This window comes from Pteropus alecto, unplaced genomic scaffold (assembly GCF_000325575.1).
Source record: "Pteropus alecto unplaced genomic scaffold, ASM32557v1 scaffold160, whole genome shotgun sequence".
Classification (NCBI taxonomy): domain Eukaryota; kingdom Metazoa; phylum Chordata; class Mammalia; order Chiroptera; family Pteropodidae; genus Pteropus; species Pteropus alecto.
In genome coordinates, this window is record NW_006429864.1 from 1,674,581 (window position 1) to 1,681,313 (window position 6,733).

Sequence of the window (6,733 nt, forward strand, 5' to 3'; positions counted from 1 at the left end):
GGGGTTGCTGAGCTGGGAGAATGTGAGTTTGGAGCTGTCAGGGGCCCTATGTCACCACAGAGCCTTTCAGACAGATGGAGAGAGACTGTGTGTTCATGATATTACTGGAAGGCCTGGATCAAACTATGTCTGAAGCCCACACTGCCTCTTGATTTTTGGCTTATATCAGTTTGCTTTGGACTTCTTGGAACTGAAAAGTTGTGACTGAGCACTATCTCTTTGGTCTCTCTCCCCTCTCTCAAGAATGAACCCCAAAGGTAGAGTGTTTCGTTTGTTTGCTGCTGTGTGTCTAGTGCTTTAAGTTTTAAAGCCCCAGTGACCAACCCAGGCTGGCCCAGAGTAGATGACTTACAGAAGTGGAATGTATAACACTAAGTGGTGAGGACCGTGGGCACTGTGAGCACTGTGGGTGTGAGGAAAAGGCAGAGAAGTCCCTTTCAAGCATGTGATGAATGATGGCTGCCTGAAAGAGGTGGCAGCTGACTTGGACTTTGAGGGATGGATAGAATATGGGGAAAAGGAAGGGTGTCCTAGGTGCATGGGTGTGTATATGTGTTCAGAGAAAAGTAATCCCTGCTCACATCACCTGCCCTTCTGAAGGCTTCACTGGGGAAGGGGCCCGAGAGCCAAGCAAAGGCCTTCTGGCCTCTTCTGGAGTCTCAGGAGAGAAAGGGCCCTTTGCTTCCATCTGGGGCTCGTTCCAGGGTTGGGGGCCAACAAAGGTGACCTTGTGGAGGAGATCTGACTCGACACAGCTCTCTGAGCCTCAGTTTTCTTGTCTTCCCTCCCAGCTCTGTGCAACATCTGGTAAGCTGTCTCCACTGGCCATCTCTTGGCCTTCCTCCCACACCCGATGCAGACCTGGTGGAGGGTAGGTGGGTGGCTGGCGTCATAGTAACAAGCAGGAGTGCCCATATGTCCTAGTAGCACAGGGTTGCCACAGCAACCAGCATTCCTGGTTTCTTGGTGATAGGCCTAATTCTGGGCCCAGGGTGGAAATTTGCTGAGAAAGGGAGGGAGGCAGCAAGATATCCCTGCCACACTCCATCAATGCTTGAAACAAAGTATAGAGACTCATGTCTTTCTTTTCTGTGTGTGGCGGAAGGTGGAAGACAGGTCCGAGCTGGGGGTTGCCGAGGTCCCTATTTAGGGCCAGGTATGAGCCCAACAGGGAAGCTGAGGCCTTCAGGGATCCTGTGTCATGTGAGCCTGCCTACTGCCTACTTCGTTCCCAGTCCTGCCAGGCTCTAAGAGGCTCCTGGCACTTTTCCATCCTCAGAGTCCACACATAGGTTGTTTCCTCTGTCTGGAAGGCTCTGCTTTTTTACTGGCCAATTCTTCAGCCTAAATGTCCCTCTTTGCCCTCCTAGCTCAGCCTGGCCCCTGTAAGTCACTACTTCCAACTCAGGCCTTTATCATGTTGACAATTAAGTTATTGCTTCTTTGCTTGTATGATGATTGGTTTAATAAATGTTCCCTCTGCCAGATGCAACACACGAGCACTCTCAGTCACAGCTGTGTCCCACGCTCCAGGAGGCTGTTCTCAATACATCTTTGTCAACACTCTCCCTCTTTGCTCTAAGCCTTGCCCATGTCACCCCAGCCACTGTGGTCTTTCATCTCTGTTCCTCAGGCTTTCTGGCATGGGGCTTGGGGCCTACCCATTATTTCCACCTGAGATGTTCTGGAACATTCTGGGCCCTTCCACAATGTTCTAAAATGTCCTGGAACATTCTAGAACATTCTGTGTGCTGCTTTTATTAAAGCTAGGACATCACTTCTCCAAAGAGCCTGTCCCTAATCTCCTGGCCAAAGCAGTTCCTCCCCACTTGGTTACTCTCAGCCTACTGCTTTCATAGCAATTATCGCCATCAGGAAAGGCCTTCATCATTAATTGGTTTGTGTATCTCAGATTTGTCTTTCCCATTAGAATACACATTCCAGAATATTCTGGAACATAAGAGCGGGGATCTTGTCTGGCATGCTTGCAGCCCAGTACCTGGCATATAACGGGTCAGTAATAAGTGTGTGTTAATTGAATGGAGGGAGGTAGCATGAGACCAGGAGGTGGTGGTGAGCTCTAGGGTAGGATGGCTGACATTCTTCTGTTGTGGTCTTAGGCAAATTACTTACTCTGAGTCTCTGCGTCTTTCCTTTTAATTGGGGGGGTGTAATTTACAAACAGCAACATGCACTCATTTTTACTTTACAGAACCATAAATGTTTACACTCCTATGACCCAAATACAGAGCACCTGCAGCCCCTGGGGTCTCCCTAGTGCTCCCATCCAGTTGGTTATCCCTCAGAGGTAGCCCTAAGGTTATCTATATAACCTTGGCTCCACCTTACCTGTTTTATTTTATTTTAAAAAAATAAATCAGCTTTAATATGGCAAAATTTACATTCAATAACTCAAGTATTTTAAGTGCTCAGTGAATTTTGACAGATGTAACCCCAAATTGTTGCCTCATAATCAAGATATAGAACTTTTCCATCACCCCAAGGCCCCATGCCCCTTTGTGGTCAATGCCTTCCTTTCCTGATGATCCACACTAGGTGGCCCTTATCCCAACCTGTCACCAGATTAGTGTGGCCTGCCTGTGAACTTCACGCAAATGGAATCACACAGCCTGTCCTCTTCATACCTGCTTTTTTCATTCAGTATTGGCAAGATCCACCTGTGAGATGCATGTAGTGTTGGTTTGTTCTTTTTCCTTGCTGCATAGTATTCCATTGTGTGACTATGTCACTGTTTGTTTATCCATTGACTTATTGGTGGACCCTTAGGATGTTTCCCATTTGGGGCTGTTATAACCATTTGTGTTCAAGTCTTCGATGAAACCATGTCTTCCTTTCTGTTGGATAAAGACCTGTAGTGGGTCGAATAGTGTTCCTATGCCCCATTTCACATCCACTTGGAACCTCAGAATGTGATCTTATTTGGAAATAGAGTATTTGCAGTTCCTGCTTTCACTTCTCTTGGGCACATTCCTTGGAGTGGAATGGCTGGGTGACAGGGTAGCTCCAGGAGGAACTTTTGGAGGAAATGTCAAGCATTTCCTTTTCTTGCTTACCATCTATCTTCTCCCTGGAATGTCAACTCCCCAAGGAGCAGGGACTCTGTTTTCTTCCTGGCTCAGAGCCCAGGGCAGCACCAGGCACGTTAGGTAAATACATGGTGCATGAATGAATCATTGTGACTCTTAACTAGACAATAACTCTTAGGTTCTCTGGGTCTCATTTTTCACATCTGTGGAATGGGAATGGACTCAATCTTTCCCTCAGTAAGAACTAACCTCTCTTCCTCCAAAGAGGCTCTAAGACAGATACTCGGATGTCCACAGTGTATGCACCATGGGCTGCTAATTGTCCCTGAGAAAAGAATCACCAGTTCTGCATTCCCTCCTCCCACTCCTGCCTCCACAGCTGCTCAAGGGCCAAGATATGGACAGTGGAGAAGGTCAAATACAGAGAGGGTGAGGGGCTCCTGCAGTCACACAGTAAGGGCTTTGGGCTCTGGGCCCTTAGGGAGTGTGCTGTGTGGGCGGCTGAGTCAGAGGCGGCTCTTGGGACCTCCTACTTCAGTTGGGGCACTGGGAGAAGATGCCAGTCCACAGCCGGGCAAGGCCAAGACTGTTGCCTAGGGGTGAGCCAACCCCCGGGGACCTCATTTGGGGTGAGCAAAGCAGGCCCCAGTGACTGATTCCCAAGGGGAGTGGGCTCTGAATGAGGGGAGGGGTCCCAGTGGCCCCCATTGTCACTATTAATAATGTAATGGCTGATATGGATCAAGTGCTGCAGTGGGGCCTCTAGGGCCTCTTCCTTCTCTTCCTTTGAGCCTGGGGTCCTGATGTCCTCCAAGCCCAAGGTTGCATATGAGTGTCTGGCAGAAGTCAGCCTTAAACCAGACCCAAATCTCACTTCTTTCTAAATTACATTCTCAACTGCTGACTCCTAGCCCCTCAGCCTCAGTTTTCCCATCTGTAAAATTGGTGTACACCCCCAGAGAATTGAAACTGGGTGTTTAAACAGATGTTTAACATATGCACACACTTTCACAGCATATACTATTTATGATAGCCAACGGAAGAAACAACCCAGGTGTCCGTCAATGGATAAATGAATAAACAAAATATGGTCCAGTCATATAATGGAATATTAGTCATAACAAAAGAGTGAAGCACTGACCCTGCAACGTGGATGAACTTGAAAATATTATGCTGAATAAAATAAGCCAGTCTACGGCCATGCCACCCTGAACATGCCCAATCCCATCTGATCTCAGAAGCTAAGCAGGGTCAGGCTTCGTTAGTACTTGGATGGGAGACCAACTAGGAAGACCGGGCACTGCAGGCGTAAAAAAAAAAAAAAAGAAAAAGAAAAAAGAAAAAGCCAGACCCAGGACACATATTATGCGATTCCATTTATAGGAAATGTTCGGAATAGGTAAACCTTTAGGGACAGAAAGCAAATTAGTGGCTTCCAGGGGCTGGGGGAGGGGGGATGGGGTGTGAGTGCTAATGGGGATGGGGTCTCCTTTTGAGGTGATGAAAATGTTTTGGAACTAAATAGGGGTGATGGTTATGTGACGTTGTGAATGCACTAAATGCCATTAAACTATACACTCTAAAATAGTGAATTTTGTGGTACTGAAATTACATCTCAATAAAAGGAAAACTTAAATACAGAGTTTGTCAGCTAGGAAGAAAAATCAAGCAGTGCTGGAGGGTGGAGAGTGAGCGTAGGAGTGGGGAAGTGCCATGAGTTGGCATGGACTTAGGGCTACTAACTGAGCTGTTCTGAGCACAATACATTGTTTCTTTCATCCTGGCCTCTGCTCTGTCCTGAGGCATAAGGAGCTGGAGCAACCCATTCAAGGCCTCATGGCTCGTAAAAAGTGGATGCAGAGCTAAGGGTGATGGTAGTGAGTATTTATTAGATGTTAATCTGTCTAGTTTATAGAGAAGCAAAAGGAGGCACTGGGAGTGTCTGCAGCTCACTCCGAGGCCACTCTGTGGTGAAGGGCAGATAGGTGGATGAAGCCCCAGCATGAGGAAACCTGTAGGAAACAAGGCATCTTCTAGCCTTCACGCCTCAGTTTCCTCCTCTGTCACACCTGGAGTTTACAAGGAAGCCTCTGAGCTATGGGGCCATGAGTCCCACAGCTGGTCCAGAGGAGGGGAGCAGGTGGCGAGGCCCCTGCCTCTGAGAGAGCTGTGCCAGCTGTGGGCCAGATGGTGGCTAGGCCTCAGGATGCTGCCTGCTGTGTCCTGCCTGCAGGGTCTTCCAGACCACAGGTCATCATTATTGGATGAGAGTGTGTAGTAATCTTCGTGGACCCTCCAGGTCCCCACCTGTCTGTGCCCCATCCCAGCAATCAGGCTCAGGCCAAGAACCTTGGTCTTGCTCTGCCTCACCCCCACATCCCATCTGTCACATCTCTTGTTGGCTCCACCTTCAAAGTACCTCCTGGCTAGGACTACCTCCCACACTTCCCTTGTCACAATTCTGGACTGAGCCCCATTATTTGGCCTAGAATACTCCAAAATGCTGTCCCTAATTCAAGATATTGCCCCTGACTGTCATGTTGGTTATATCCCCTCTGCTGACACATCCCTCTCATTTCACATAGGGGAAATGCCTCCACAGTGGTCCACAAGGCCCTCCATGACCTAGAGCACCCCTCATTGCCACCCACCCCAACTTTTCCTCTTCTCTCTCTCTCCCTCACTTTTCCCTGCCAGACAACACTCCAGGTACGCTACTGCCTCAGGTCCTTTGCACTGGCTGTCCTGTGTCGTGTGATCTTGGAGTACCTAGTGTGTCCACAGCACTGCGCGTCTACAGCATGCTATGTGTGTGCACACGGCCAGGGGCCTAGTGATCTTGTGCTGTGTGTCTGTGTGTCTGACATGTGGGTTGAATCTGGGTGTTTATGAAGTGTGCGTGCATATGGATGCCATTGACTGCAGCCATATATGTGGCAGGCGTGTGAGCTGTAAGTCTTGGCTGAGCAGGGTTTGATGCCTGCATGTGGTTCATCTGGAACAAAGGCTTGAGTGACAGCCGACCACAGGCGGGAAAGGGTGTGTGTGCAGAGCTTGCTGGAATGCATGCTGCTCATGCACATGCACATTTAACATTTATTGAGCACTTACTGTGTGATGAAGTGAACAAGACCCTTCAGCACTTGGAATCTGCCAGCTTGCACAATGTCGTAGTGAGTTGAGCATCTACTATGTACCCACCCCTCTGCTGGACATAGATCAGCTGGGTCTGGTTCTACCTGTAGAAAGCCCCTTGCTTCCTCCTCTAGGGTCTCCAGCCCATGTCCACCCCCTTCTCCCAGCACAGATTGCAGTGAGGGCTCTGAGGCTTATTAGAACCCCTGGGCTTTGCTTGAGGCTGCACAAGGAGGATTTTCTGATTCAGAGGGCAAAAGAATAAATAGGCTCAAGGCTAAAGAGAGGATCCCAGGACCTTGAATCCTGTTGGGGCAGAGGTCCTAGGCTTTCCACTGGCTGGGAGTGGAGGTGCCCTCAAAAACTCTGGGAGCTTTACAGAGGCCTTGTTGGCCCTGGGTTCCAGGGGTCCAGAGAGGGGAGGGAATGAAAGAAGAGCAGAGGAACGAAAGGAAAGAAAAAAGACAAGGACACAGATGTGGGGCTTTGAGCTCTGGCTGAAGATTGGGGTGTCTGGGGTGCTGGAGCTTTGGAATCCAGCTCCAGGGGGG

At 49.0% G+C, this 6,733-nt stretch overlaps 1 pseudogene; it reads left to right on the top strand.

Moving 5' to 3' along the window:
- The first annotated feature begins 4,237 nt into the window (after positions 1-4,237).
- Positions 4,238-4,356, top strand: LOC112477215 (annotated as a pseudogene).
- Positions 4,357-6,733: the final 2,377 nt, after the last annotated feature.